The sequence below is a fragment of the Bombus pyrosoma genome, linkage group LG10 (genome assembly GCF_014825855.1).
Source record: "Bombus pyrosoma isolate SC7728 linkage group LG10, ASM1482585v1, whole genome shotgun sequence".
Classification (NCBI taxonomy): domain Eukaryota; kingdom Metazoa; phylum Arthropoda; class Insecta; order Hymenoptera; family Apidae; genus Bombus; species Bombus pyrosoma.
Window position 1 is genome coordinate 10,895,454 of NC_057779.1, and position 15,489 is coordinate 10,910,942.

A 15,489-nucleotide genomic window follows, 5' to 3' on the forward strand; every position below is an offset into this window, starting at 1 on the left:
TCGAAAGGCGATACACTGTAATAAAACGGGCGTCTGTAATTGTTACATCTTGTAGAAATATTTCGTCGCTTGACGAATTCTTCCTCTTTGGATCCTTCAATTTTTCGAATTATAAAACAGACAAAGGAGGATGTTCTAAACAGACAGAAAGATTGCCAAGGTTAACGGAAGCAGGGGTATTTAACCAGCAAATGTTAAAATGCATTGCATAAAACGACGTCTTCATCATTGACGATTGTAAAGTCAAAATATCTGAAGATGTTCAGAAACCAAAAATATTCTCGCATTGCATGGTGGCAATCGGCAATCAAAATGAAAGCCTCTCATGTACGATGGTTATCGATAACCAAAGAAAATTCTGTCATATTTAACGGCTATCGGTAATCGAAAGGAAAATCTTTCGTCTATAATATCGGTAATAAAAGAATTTTTCCTCGTATATAATGGTTATCGGCAATCAAAAGGAGAAATCTTTCATCTTTATTGACTAATGGCAAGCAAGAACGCTTTTATCATTTAGAACGGTTAGCCGTAACCAAAATCAGTTAACATAATCTACTAATTATTATAGTGCAACTTAAATACTTAGAAGGGAGGATGAAGTGAAAGGACAGAAAAATATTAGCAAGATTCAGATGTGGAAAGGAGACCAAAGCATGTGAAAGGAAAGAAGAAGACCTGAGACATGTAATAGAAGAATGTGAAATAACGGGAGGACCAAAGGACATAGAAAAAGCACTAAATGAGACTGGAGAAGGACTAACAGAACTAAAAGCAATAACAGAGAAGAGAAGGGCAAAATAAGNCAAAATAAGACGGGGAGGAAGGAAAAGAAGGAAGCACAGCAAGGAGGCAAAAGGCCAAAAGTTGCCATAGTTTTTAGAGAAAGAATAATTAAGGGAGTGCAATGCGATAGAGTGGATAAGAGGGGAGGTAGATATACAAGAAGCGAAATAGGTAAAAGAGATGTAAAACCGAAAGCTCGTCCAAAGCCGAAAGGCACGGACTCAGCAATAATAAATAAAAATAATAAAAATAATATTATAGTGCAACTTTTGGTCGTTTTGACTATAACTGTTACGGTAGTTGAATCTAATATTCATCGATGACGCGTATGCGACTGATTGGAAAGCAGAATGTTCTTATATCGTGGCATTCGGAAGATTCCAGGTAGTTCTGCTGCTATGTATTAATTTATCAAACGAATACCAGTACAGTAAAAGCATTGTGAATTGGAGAACAGGCTGAAACACTGATGCAATGCAAAGTTGCATATTCATCGGCTGTGCAAGTTGTTTGCGAACGTGTATGAAACTCTTGAATAGTTGGTGGAAATGCGTGAAGCACACAAACGCTTGATAGATGTTCGCCATGAATGTTTGCTAACATCTTCAAACGCTCGTGAACGATTGTGCGAAGTCTGTGCAGCCGATGGAAATTCAATTTACGAATAATGATAATCCACTTCAGGATATGCGTAAATATTAGAATACTGGCAACGTGTGTATGAGTTTTACCTTTCGCATGAATTTGGATGAAATATTATAATGGCCAAGTAGCAGGTGTATACCGTCGTTTTCACTTCACAGATTTATCTTTTCCATGTGCAATGTACAAGCTTTCTGTTATTCGAATGTCATTGATTCCGTGATGATTATCAGGATATTCATATTATTACGTAGGTTCGTATGTTACAAGCATTACGTAATGTGTTATATTTATATTATAAATACACAAGATCATGTGTTTAATGTTCGTAACAATTGTTATTAATGATCGTTTGAAAGATATTTTAGTAGAGTTACAAGCTTTAATTTCCTTGCGATAGCATGCACTGGTACACTCTAGTGGAGATGTGATATTTTTATGAAATAAATATCGACGAATTGGCCATGGTTGCGAAATTAACTGACTAGATTTGACAATGATCATTCATTTATTGATCGTTATTGTATATATTTCTAGAAATAACCAATTTCCAACATTTATTTTTAAATTGTCTAAGATTGCTGTTGATTAAACAAAATTAAAACTATTTTGATCAAAAAACGTTACGAAGATTGCAGTTCAGTGCGCATTAACGTGGACAAGAGTTTGGAGAATTGTTATGAAATATTCTAAATATTTTAGAAGACTTTTATTTCATTAACTTATTATTTTAGACATTCCTAAGTTGAGCCTGTATAATTTCTATTATTCTATATTATTTATTACTTCTATTTCTATTTCTATTCTTCTATATTATAGATCGTATAAAAAGATACACGAGATTCGTCATAAAATAGCGAAAACGAAAGTGAATATCGCGTAGAAAGTAACAGATATTGCTGATAAAAATCAATTTCGGAGTTCGACATATTGACGAAACATGGAAGAATTTTTTTGCAAAAATGACCAATATAGCTGTAATTGTTCGATTGTGTTCTAGAAATTAATAAAATATATTAAAACTCTGTTTTTGATAGAAATTAATTTTGAAGTGTGGCATAAATCGAGATATTGAAAAGTGTTGTACAAAAACGAGCAATATTGCTACAGCTACACATTTATATTTTTCATTTCGTATAGGAATACGATAGCAGGAGGTAAACACGGTGGAAAATTGAAATTTTTGAAAATTTCAATATGAATCAATGGAAATATATTGAAGGGAATTAAATTTCAGAAATTCGTGAATTTCAAAAGTACACGTTAACTTTTAGTTTGACAAAAACCTATTGCATATTGTAACGTAATGCCATACATTGTGTACTGAAGTTGCTATTGTTATTATAAATATGCGCGTGAATTTATCTTTTTATTAACATCTAAAAAAATTCACGTGAACAGGTTTACAGAAATTAGTAAATTCACTGCACGACGTTTCCATATAATTTCTTGCCAATTTTCGTACAATTTTTTAATATAGTTTTCCTGTTTCAGAAATAAACGTGAACATAGAAAACGTGACGATGTTATAAACACTATTCTTTAAACTTACTATCTTACGTAGGGTTTACTATCATTTATGCTATTCTTCCGACGAATCAACTCACGGAAGTAAGTAAACTCATCTGTTTCTCGTTTGTTTGTCTGTTTAATGAAATTAAGGATTAATAATTAATAGAAAGTGGAGTTGATCTGTTTTCTGGCTTCCGCGAGACTTGTATGTCGCTGTGTTAAAATGTATCGACTTTCGTCAACAATTTCTTCATACCCACGTGATGAATCGATTCCAGATTTTACACTTTGGCCCTTGTGCGCTGCAAATTAGTTTCGCTCGAAATTTCAGAGTACTTTTGAATTCTGAGGTTTACTCCAGAACTACCTTAAACTTCGCTAATTACCGTCTAAGTACGAGTAAACGATCAACGACCAGTTATTCTACACGTGAAAATAAGTCGATTCTAAAATAAAATCTTTCCGTTCGAATGCTGGTTTTCAACAAAATACAGTTTGAACGTGTCTAGCTGGAAACTGATCTGGCGGACGCGCATGGTGAATTTTCAGGTCATATTTTTCTCGAAAATGAGGCATCTTATAAACGATTTCTATTCTATATTTTCTACTTGTAAAACGTCGTTTTACACGTAGAATAATCTCCCAGGAGCTGCTTTAAAATGGGTTTCTCGGTCGTTCAAAAAAAAAAAAAAAAAAAAGAAAAAGAAAATCACAATTAAACGTACTCTGAAAACGGCTTTCTTATATCGTACAAATAGAAAGGAAGCAGACAAGGGAACACAACAACAGTGGTGCATCAGCCGGGGTTAAACTCATCGCATACTCGGTGCATTGGTACTCGAGAAAAGAGGACGGAATCATTCAAAGTTTGCCCGAAAGTACGATTGCGGCAGATGGTTTGACTTGGAAGAACATTCAGGTCGGAAATAGACGACGTTTCGCATTCGCCTGGAAATGCGAGTTCCGGTTGGGTGGACGACTTGCAGTGAATAGTGTTGGCACTCGATATCCGCGTCACCGGAAAAAGGTAGAGGTTGATATTTTTCCCCCCATCAAACCGTACAAGAGTCGACAGCTTCGACACAGGCGGGCCCGTGCGTCGATATTCCCAGACGATTATTAACTTTTCGCACCGTTACTTTTTAATAATACACCCTGGAACCTACGATTCCGTCAATCGTCGTTCTTACGTTCGATCGTAGCTTCGACGTACAATATAATATCGATCCGTGTCACGTGAATGTGTCACGCCATTGTTTTATGCTGAAACTGTAAGACGTAAGCGTCGTTGAGACTCCTCGTCCTACGCTACCATTGTTTCCACCTTTTATTTTAATGTATCGCATATACACAGAGTGTGGCGAACTGAGACGACCAAACTGCGAGGACTTAACACTTTGACTGCCACGTTGGACATATACGACCGGCCAGGGTTTCTCCCGTGACTTCACGGTGGCCATTGGTGACCGGAGCGCTCGAACTTCTTACGATTGTAAAAATTGAATGAAACTTGACAGTTAGGGCATTTTGAATATAACCGATAAATAGAAGATACTTTGAAATTAAAAGTGCCCCACTGAACGATCAAACATTTTTATTAGAACATCGATAAAGAAAATGAGAACAAATCTCGCGTTTGCACGCATATCTTTGAGGGATAATCTACGAATATTATTACAAACACAGCTTAGAAAATAATCGTAAATGCTGCTTTATAATCGTATAATTGAAGTTAGAATTGTGAACATACCTTGCTATTACATATAGAATGAGCAAATACTGTTTACTAACATCTTCTACGCGTTTCAACGATATATTCTGCACGTTTTGCTTGCGACGAAATAACGAATGCGAATGGTTTGTTGAAATAAACGAAGCCTTGTTATAATACGTCGCTATCGACTGTTACCAAGGTGCCACGGTGGACACCGGTGACCATCAACAACGTTGTTTATTATTTCGCAATTCCTTTTGTAGCCCCTAAATGTAAAAAGTATACATTTTGCGCCAGTTTGGGCACACGGCTGAACGGATGAATGGCACGGCGCGCGACCGAACTTCTTGCTTACTATGGTTCGCGCGATCGGCAGATAGCGTGCAGGCCAAGGGGTTAAACCTATCGATTAAATCTATCGATTGTATTTAGAATTATGTTCTAATTACTATTTATTGTAACTAGCGCATCTGCATATGGATGGCGAGCGCGAACTCACGTTGTCATCTTCAACAAGAAACTATGAAACTGAAGAAAACACAATTAAAATAAAGAAATATGGAGGTAAGCGAATTAAAAGGAAACAAAATGCGACCGACTGCTTCTTGGATAATAAAGTTATAAGGCAGTTAGTAAGATTGTATCGACGACTGTAATACTTTTCGAAAGCTGCGGCCGCAGAAGAGCGATTGCGAAACTTGTTTACTTAAAACTTTTGTGTTATCAAATTGCGCGAGAACTATAGAAAGTATACACCATCCGTGAATATTTTACGGCGTAAGATTACTATTTAGTTGGTTTCAGCTGAAATAACGCAGACTATGAAGGGAGAAACGAAAGGAGAAGCCCAGAAGAGGAAAGAACAGGCAGTCGAGTAGCCGGAAGGATAGTTGGCTTCTGAAAAGAAAATGCCATTCATTTGCGCGTGCCAAGAGTTTTGACGCTCTTCTCTTTTCGTGTGAAAACTGATTAAGCAGTGATAGAAGCTTCTGGAATATGCTTCCAATAGGACGATTCAAATTTTAACAGAAACGTTCAGTTCGCTCACTTTCTGCAACAACGACGTAACTTTTACAAAATTACTAGTTTTCCAGTTATTAGCACATAAATACCAGTTGCTGCTTGTGCTTTCCGCTGGTGGAGTCCTACGAGTGAACTTTAAAAATTCAACCGCGTCGTTAGAGCGTCAATTCGTTCACGGGATCATCGTTCAAACTTGTTTTTCCTAAACTCGTGATTCTTCTATTTACGCGAGTGTTGCAGCAAACGAACGAATTGGTATTATAGAATTTCCTAGGAGATCGTCTAAGACAACGACAAGGTAACACCATTAGCAAACATATTCCAGAAAGGTCACAACAATGCACACAATTTGTCCACACCTTGTGAGAAGGAAGTGTACGACTGGCATGAACGCACGATAAATCTAGAGTCCTGCCTGCAAGTGCCCATTCCAAATCCTCCCCAACTCCATAAATTAGCTACAACCTGCAACACAAACAAAGCCCTTGGCATTGAGAAGATTACCACTACTGAATTACAAAAAAGATCGTATAGTAAAGTCGTTATACAATTTTACTATGTCTAGAAAGGATCTTTCGTATTATGTATATTCCGTGTAATTTTCACATTTTCTACAAATACATACAAATGCATAGTCTATCGATAACGATAATGGGATTATTTCTATCGCATTGAGTTGAACGGAAAGTCTGTTTTCACTTTTCGTAGAGAGATAGATCGGTGTTGAAACAACGGCTACTGATCTCCATTTAATTGATCTAATCTGGTGTTGAATCTGTTGTTGATTAGATAACAGTCGACCGTGGAGCGTAAAATAAACGTTTATACTTGTTTCTCGTTGGCTTGGCGCGAGTTCGAATATGGTTCACCGAGACAACGCAAGACCAGGCGTGTCGATGGTCGCAGGACAAAATTTCCTGCAACTCGGATGGGATGTTGCACCTCGTTTGCCATCTTCTGTCCATCTTGCACGCTCGTATTATCGCTCCACAAAGGATAAAACCTAACAAACACGAAGATGGTACCCCGCTGGGGGTAGCCACCCACACGATAATCAAACAGCTAAAAAAATTCACCAAATGTCCAAATAGGACAAGTTGTGAATTGAAATTATTAAATAAAAAAAATATCGCTTATTCCGCTCGTTACAAAATTACCTCGACCATAAGAGCTTGTCTCGTTTGAAAAATTAAAAGGACGAGTTGGAACGTTTCTTCTCCTCCAGAAGACTGAACAATTCTGCGCCGATAACAAAATTACCACAAAGATGGTGAAACGTCGTGGAAAGGAATGGAGCATAAATTGAAAACGATGCGCGAGAAGAAAAGAACAGATCATGGAATTTGTCCGTAAAGACGGAACGAATTTTCCGTTCGACCCGATATATTTAAGGTAACTGAAGATTAATACAAGAATATGCCAGTTAGCCTAAGGACGTCAGCATGCTACGATCAACAAGAGCCGATAACTAATGAAAATTTTAAGCCGTTTATAGCCACCTGTCGTATGCTGTGAGCCTTCGATATTGGATAACTATACTCGCTTTGCTAACACAAGGATTAGGATGAAACTCTCGCAGATTCGTGGACGTTCGCCACATATATCTATCATTGCGGATTACTATACGCTTTTCCTCCTTTACGTTTTCCTAGAGCTGACTTGGTTTAGGATTAAATCTTCGATCTTCTTCCTGATCCTTTCAGCCTTCTAACTTTCACGAAATTACTGGATCTTGACAAGGATTACAAGATTCTTAAACAAAAACAGTAATTATTGTAAGTATTTAATTACTATTAATACGAAGTGTCAAACGGGTAGGACCGTTCAATGGAACGTTTAAAATGTCGAAAACCTTCGCTCTGAAATATTTTTCTGAAAAACGTTTCGTTCTCAAAATATTTCACACTTTTCGATCTGCAGACTTATTGTAGGTTTATATGCCTGCAGACTTTTCTAACACCCGGTACGTTGATGTAATCTATTCATCAATTTCGCGAATGCCCGCTAACTCGATCGATACGAAACTACTTCTATAAATAAACTGTATCCTACGCAATACATGAACATAAAATAGCCGCACTTTATTAGTTTAAGTTTGCAAAATGATAATTCGTATCAGAATTAGCAAACGCTACAAAATTTTATATACTTTGCCTTCGAGAGAATCGACGGTAGAATCTGTTGAGTTTAAAGAAATATAGCAGATTGTCAAATGAAAGAAAATTGACAAAAAGAGAAAGCGTCATACAACTATTTTGGGATCCTTCAGGAAGAACACCGATCTTATGAACTTGCAGATTTTACACATTTTGGAATCGAAGGGTTTGTAGAATTGACAGAGACAGTCGCAATATTTAAATTGCACTGAATGCAAAATAAATAAGGATGTAGGTATGAAAAAGTGCGAAAATTTGTTATTACGAATATTTGTCAACTGCGAATTTATAGATTTGCTTTCATTTGACTTTGAATCGGTTTTTGTTCGGCTGCTCAAATCACCGCCAACTATTTCTATATCTCATTGTTAATATTACTAACATAATTTATTTAAAGGTTTTTCGAAAATGATGGTTTCCAAAGGTTCGGTATTATCGTACGACATTGCACGATAAACTCGACGATTATTTCTTACAGTAGATCGATCTTTGCATAAATGTTCCTTAAAAGTTTCCATTAATAGTGTTTTTAAAATGGACATTTACCGAACGTTAATCAAATAATAGACGATGGAGCTCAGTTTAAAAAGAAAATACAGAATAATGGAGGAGAGTGTCGTCGGAACGTTCCTTCGTTTCGCTACAAGCTGAAAGTTTTTCTTTGGAGAGGAAGCAAAGGGAGCAAAGATTTCTGTTAAAAGTGGCAAGGAAAGCAGAGATAGAGAGATACCGCTTTCTTTTCTCCGTTTCCTTGACGATGATTAACGGGAAATTTATGTACATACATGCACATCTACGACAATCATTCAATGGCATTTGACAATTCGTGCATATCGCGTTTAATTCGAAGAAATTTTATTTATTTCATCTAGATCAATTATTTCGGTAATTTAGGAAAAGATATTTATAACGTAGCGTGTCGTTGTTCTTTCCAATTAAAAGTATAAAAATATCGGTGCAACGATACTCGAGTGTGCATTCAGAATGCGTGTTCCATTTTTAAGTGACTTTTAAAATGGAAAATTATCAGGTAATGGCGGAATGATAGGAACATTAAATATATGCATGTACTGTAATAAAATAGCCAGGAAGAGCAAAAGTTTCATTTTCACATGTTACAAGTTTCAATTTCTAGAGGCAGCAAGAGAAAAGAAGGAAAGCTTTGACGAAGGGACACAAATTTTATAATTTTTATGCTATTATTATTACGTAAACGTTGGAAGAGATTCACTTGTCGAGCCATTGCTGAGGAATCACAGAAGTCAATTTGTAAAATAAGTTTCGAGCTTTTCACGCAGCTTCTCGAAACCGCTGAAATTTGTATATTTCATCGAACTGAGATGTAGAAGCTAGTGTGTACTACAATACATACATGGACAAGTACATATAGTAAGTATAGTAGTGTAGCAGAGCAAATATTGGTACAAGTAGACGTTTAATATTAGATAGCTTTTATTTTTAATTAAAGAATGCCTAGAAAACGTAATATTCCAGTTTAAAGAAGTTAATTCGGTGCTTTTACAAATAACGAGCTGTAGATCCATTTTGAATTTAAATGTTCTTAGGATTTTACATAATATAACTTACGCATAATATCAATAAATATTAATAAATAAGCTCTGCTTTTCAATTAATAGTAAGAAAATGGAACTGATTCGAAAGATCAATTGATAAATAGATGACAAACTGATCTATGAAAGCCACTTTGTGATGTAACAACGAATTCAATTAATTTTCCATAACTGTATAAACTTGTTAAAGAAGTTCGAATAAACTTAATAGAAAAAAAAAAAAAAAAATAAGAACATCCAGAAACTCTGATTTCCCGGAATACTAAAAAGTATCGAAATTCTGCGAGGAAGACTTGGGCCGGCTAATGAATTTAATTTAGAACGGACGAGCGCGCCGGCAACATCGCGTAATGTGGCGCCGCACACGTATTAAAATCATTGAACGAGCAAAGACAAATGTAATTTGCATTTACGTCACATGCACTTTTGTAAATTGTACAGCTGCAAATTGCGAGATACGCCGGCAATACATTTACCGGTCTAATCCGATTACGTTGCATTATCATACAGCCGAACATCGCAATAAACCAGTCCACGAAAGACAAGTCCGAGTTCCGTGTTACTTTCAGGCTCAGCTCAGATAACGCGCCACGTAATTCGCTTTGTGTACTCGCTTTCTCACTTAATTTTCCTCGTAATCGCTAAAAAATATTCTCTTTCGGTCAATTCGTTGGAAATTTTATGCCGGTTTGAGAACACCGACTAGTCTGGTTAATGGATGCGTAAGAGACTCATTTTGCTGCATCATACGTCAGCGACGATGCATTTTCTTATTGCGATCATTATTTGCTATATGCGACATTATGACAGATGTTTGTCGTAATTTACGACTGGGCCGAGGCCTCAGCAAGCACCTCGGTAGGATGCATGAGTGAATGTTTGGTAACTCGGATATGACTGTTTTTAGAACAGTGGTGTCCACGGTGGGAATCGCGTTTGTGTCCCCTGCCACCCGTTGTATCGTTTAATGTGTCCGTTCATCATCGAAAAAATTGCACCACGCCAAAAGATCGACCGTGAGAGGCTGGCGTCTTGTCGCAGTCTAAAGAGCCTAGCAGCCTAAAAGACAAAGAGCGTGTTCGTTAAGAGGATGGCGGGGACGACGCTTGTCTCCTGGCAGATAATTTCGAATGGTTTGCTGGTTTGCAGAATGCGTGAGATAGTTTACTGGAGGAAAGCGACATCGTATTATCACAGAATAGAGACTTTGTACAAAGGATCTGACCACGGAGTGGGATGGACGTTGGTCTTTTTGGTAAAGAGACTGTGAGAAACTGTATAGCACTTGGCCTAGAACCTCGAAAGAGTAAAGTCTCTTTGTTAGGTGATCTAACATGTACGAAATGCATTCGCGTTGTCTTTAAAGCTGCCAGACACGTTGCATTGATCGAGTAATTCATTGAAATTAAATATTGTCTTACCTATAAGGAAAAATTCCGAAATTAATCAGATGACCAATTCTACCTGCGACAATATCACAGGTAACAAAAAAGGAGAGGAAATTCAATTAAATATTACTGTTAAATAGATAGTACATTTGTATTGTACGTGTGAGAGTGAGGGAGGGAAGAGCGAGCAGACACATGTGTGCATCCCATCCCTAGAGTGTATGTGAGTGTCGCAAGACGGCCCAGGTCTCCGTCGAGACAAAAGAGCGACTAGAAGGAAAAAAGCAGGCGAATGAGTGTCTTCTAGCCCTTCAGAGACTAACCCACGTATAGAGCTAAACTTAATTAATATGTAAATAAAGTTTAACTTTTTATTCTCTCCAAATCCTCACCATACCTTAACAATTACATATTGTCTGAAGCTATGGCCGAGATCAACGTTTTCCTCTTATCGATAATAATAATAATAATCTCGATCCTATCGATTTTATTTATTCTAATTAATTCCGTTATTGTTTTTATCGATATGGACGAACCACTAGTTTGGTGCAGAAGTTGGCGCGGTTTTCGTTTCACCTGAGAACAATTGCTTGTCATCTGTGTCTTACTGTCTACGTCCATCCGAGAGCTCCAGTTTTCTTTTATTATATGATCGTATATTTCTTCGTTCTGTGCCAATAACAAAGCGATTAATTGTCGAAAAAATATGGAAACTAACAAGCACGAACATTTCCTATGTAAATTTGACAAAAGGAATGCTTCGAAACCTAGCGTGGTAAGTTCTTCACCATCCTATTCACTCGCTCCAACGGATTATCATCTTCTTCGTTCCCTCGAAAATGGTTTAAGCGATGTTTCCTGCCACAACGACGTGCAACTGCGAAAACGGTTGGGAGATTAGTTTGCTTCAGAAACCGCGGAATTCTTCAAGCGAGCGATCCAAAAATTACCGAAACGTTGGGAACAAGAGGTAAATAATGTCGGAGGATACATTCTAGATGAATTTGTATTGAACATTTGAAAAAGGAAACAGAACTTTTCACATTCTCAGCAAAACCAGGCCAACTTATGCACCAGCTCGATACGTATGATCGCGAAGATTAGATTAAAGAGATCTTTTATCTGAAGACGATTCCATACGTTTGCTACTATTTCAGGATCTCGCCAAGAATAGTCGTGCACAGTAGTATACCTTACGAACGCATGATTCGTCGAAGCTAAAATTTTACGTTTCAGATCCACTGTCTGATCCCGTGAAAGCCGCTAGTAGCATTCTAAATTTCGGGAACTATAGCGCCCATAACCCAGCGCAAAGTTCGATCCAGTAGCGAGACGATGTCGATGACGAAATAAATGGGCTCGTTCGCGTGCAATGAATTTTCAAAGGTCGCGTCAGCGCGTTATCTGGCGTTTCCAACAGAACAACAGCCACAGAATGCTCAGGGCGGATTCCTTCGCTAGACGTGGACTGCACGAACGAGGCAAACAAAACGAAAGTGGTCCAACGTCAGTTGGCATTACCGGTCGGCCAACCACCGGCTGTTCCATTTGTCGTACGGACGCGTCATCATGAAGTCATATTTCACGACTTATGGTAATTACGATCTACCACCCAGGAGTCACATTCAGCGGCGTGTGCATGCATGTGCAGCAGCACGGCAGACTCTTTGTCAAGGACCGTGTATATTTATATACAATCGCACACACAATGCCATAGGTGTGTGTCGGTCTATGTGCGCAAAATATATGCACTAACATACGTGTTCGTGTGAAACGACAGGACGCATGAACCCCGGCAGGCAACCAAGCAGTCGCGTATTACGGTTTTCAAGGGACGAATCGTAGCCATTTGTCGGCACAACCGTAATATCAATCTTCGGTATACGGCCCTGACCGCGACACAAATCGTCGCTTCGAATAATAATTATTGTCTGCCTTCCAGTGAACCTTCTTCTTCTGCTCCTCTTCTCTTACGTGCAGAACCCGAAGGAAGCGTACAGTTACGATAAAGTCTTTTCGTACTACGCTCGCTTTTCGAGAAAATCGAATCTGATATGCTTGCATATTGCAATGATGCGGTTCTAGATTTATGATGACAGATTATAATAATAATAATGATGACAATCCATGTATCTTGACACGGATATGTAACTGCAAGTTACGATGGAAGTAGATGTTGCAGGCAAAACGTGCACTTTTTCATTTTTACATAAATTATCAACGTCGTCTGCTAAATTTGATCAATTTGCGAAGAAAAAGCGCGATTCTAAGAAAAAAGTATGGGAATCTTCCAACTATGAACCACTCGGACGAATGTAATTTCAACACTGTGAAAGAACATATAGTCGCAGATATATTTTAAGGAGAAACTTCAATGCGGATATAACCCACAGTAACCTGATATTTACTGTGTAATTTATTCTTAATGTCTGTACGGTAAATGTAATATTACATACTAACTTGGTATATGATTCCATTCAGAATATATGTACATACTTACACAACACCATTCAGTTTGGTCTCTTGAAAATTTCTTCCACTTTTCCAACTTATTTTAAAGAAACAATTCCGCTTACAACTAGTTGCAAAGCACTTTGTACGTATTATTTATCAAGAATAAAGTTCCTAAACGCTCAAATTGGAGAAACAGGTACAGCAGTGGGAAATATAAAAATTCTCGCACTATTAATCAGACTGTGAACAGACTGATGCCAGAATATGGCAGTAATAGTTTATAATTATGATAGAATTTGTATCGTGCGTGCAAGCAGAAGCCGAATTTTGAAACGTAACGATGCTTGATTAACAGAATCGATGATTCAGAGTGAAGGAAACTGTAAGAGAAAAAAAGAAGGAAAGGAAATACGAGGTATCAACGGCAGTTTTATGTGGTACGTAAATAGCATCTCGTAAATTCTTTATGGGCAAGGTACTGAAAGAAAATGTTGTCTATAAATTACACGCATAAAAAGGAACGAGTACGTGAGTGAAATAAATGGTGCGCTAGGCGTTAGATTCGAAAATTGAAGAAAAATATAGAATCGGATTGCAGAGAAACTAGAAAAATTTAAGATCATCCGAGAAGATGAAACGAAATCTTTTGCTATAACAATCTTAAATCCGTAGCCAAGTCTAACTTCACTGCGAGAGGATATTACAAAGATATATTACAAAGATCCACGAAAGATATATAATGCCAGGAACGTGAAAATGAAAGAAGATATCCGAATACACCGAATAGTGCAGTTTAAAGGAAAAGCGATGCAAAGAAACAGCACAATTTTACGAAATACAGTTAATTTGTCAAAAGCTACGGACTTTTTCTAACCCTTTTAACATACTTTGTATCGCGTTAATTGAGATTTAGTTTAATTGTACCGTACTGTACTGCAATTTTACTATATGCGACGAATATTCGAACATACTATTATTTATGTTTATAAATTTTTGTACTCTACACTTTGCTTCTTTTATGCATTTCTCTTACGCATTTTGTTAACCGCTGATGACGATAAAAATATGGTCGACCGTAAATAAAATAACTAAATAATAATAAATAAAAATTCGTAAGGCTATTGACATTTTCATAACAACGTGGGAGATGAATTTTCTCTACACTTTGCTTCTTTTATGCATTTCTCTTACGCATTTTGTTAACCGCTGATGACGATAAAAATATGGTCGACCGTAAATAAAATAAGTAAATAATAATAAATAAAAATTCGTAAGATTATTGAAATTTCCATAACAGCGTGGGAGATGAATTTTCATTTCCATAGCGTCAACACGGAGTCGATCGTTATACGAGATCAGAACTCGTCTCTCTTCTTCGAATTCAATCCCTCTAGAGATCTTGTATGTAAGTCATATCATGTAGGTGTTGCGAGGTTGGCCGCTATTGTGCGTCGAGATTTATCGAGAGGCATGTAGCATCCACGCCTTTGGGACTCGACCCGCGCTCTTGTCGTGCTTGTCGTCAATGTCAGGAAGTGTATGTACATTTTTACGAATTCGTAACGAATTCACCACGTGGAATCTCAGTGTGTACGGCCGGTGAACGATTCGTTCAGCTGATACCGAGTGACATCCGGCGAGGCAACGCGCAACGTCATTTGTTACGCGAATCAACGTTCGGCATACATATGTATACTACGTCGGATGACAATAAACCACTTCGAATTGCCTGGAAGGTTCCGCTGCGCAATCGGTCCTTGGCAATTTACATGGCTCCTATTTGATTTTTCTTCGCGCACAGTCCACTGTCTCGGGTCGAAAAACGAAGAAGAAGATGTGGACAGTTTATGAGAGAAACGGCACACTTACCTGCGGTGAGAGCGACCGAACGATACGCGGTTCGTGAACTTCTTCAGGTAAACTCACCTGAAACATAAAAGCATAATCGTGAGTGAGATCTGGTATAAACAGATTTTGTATCTTTTCAGGATACTTATGCGTTCTTATGGATTCGTAACTGCGCAAGTTGAGCTACTTAATTTTGCTGTGCTTAATTAACATACTTAATTAGTACGTAATATGTATTTTATAATGAAATACTTGTAACGGTATGATAAATTATTGCTACTTTGTGAAACGCATTGTTGAGCTGCAAATGATCGGAGGTACCATGTGTCAAGCGTATTGATATTAAATTTCTGGCTGTGAATTATATTTAAAATCTGATTCATTACTTTAATTTC

The 15,489-nt window shown here is 37.5% G+C and overlaps 1 protein-coding gene and 1 long non-coding RNA gene across 2 annotated transcripts in view; both read right to left on the minus strand.

Annotated features, from left to right (window-relative positions):
- The window catches only part of LOC122571660 (CCR4-NOT transcription complex subunit 6-like), a 925,145-nt gene that overhangs the window by 93,851 nt on the left and 815,805 nt on the right, over positions 1 to 15,489 (minus strand). The window lies entirely within an intron of this gene.
- LOC122571669 lies at positions 4,787 to 15,141 on the minus strand. The gene is made up of 3 exons (XR_006318156.1): positions 15,116 to 15,141; positions 6,037 to 6,142; positions 4,787 to 5,551 (listed from the first exon to the last, which is right to left on the minus strand). It is a non-coding gene; the product is annotated as an uncharacterized LOC122571669 (long non-coding RNA).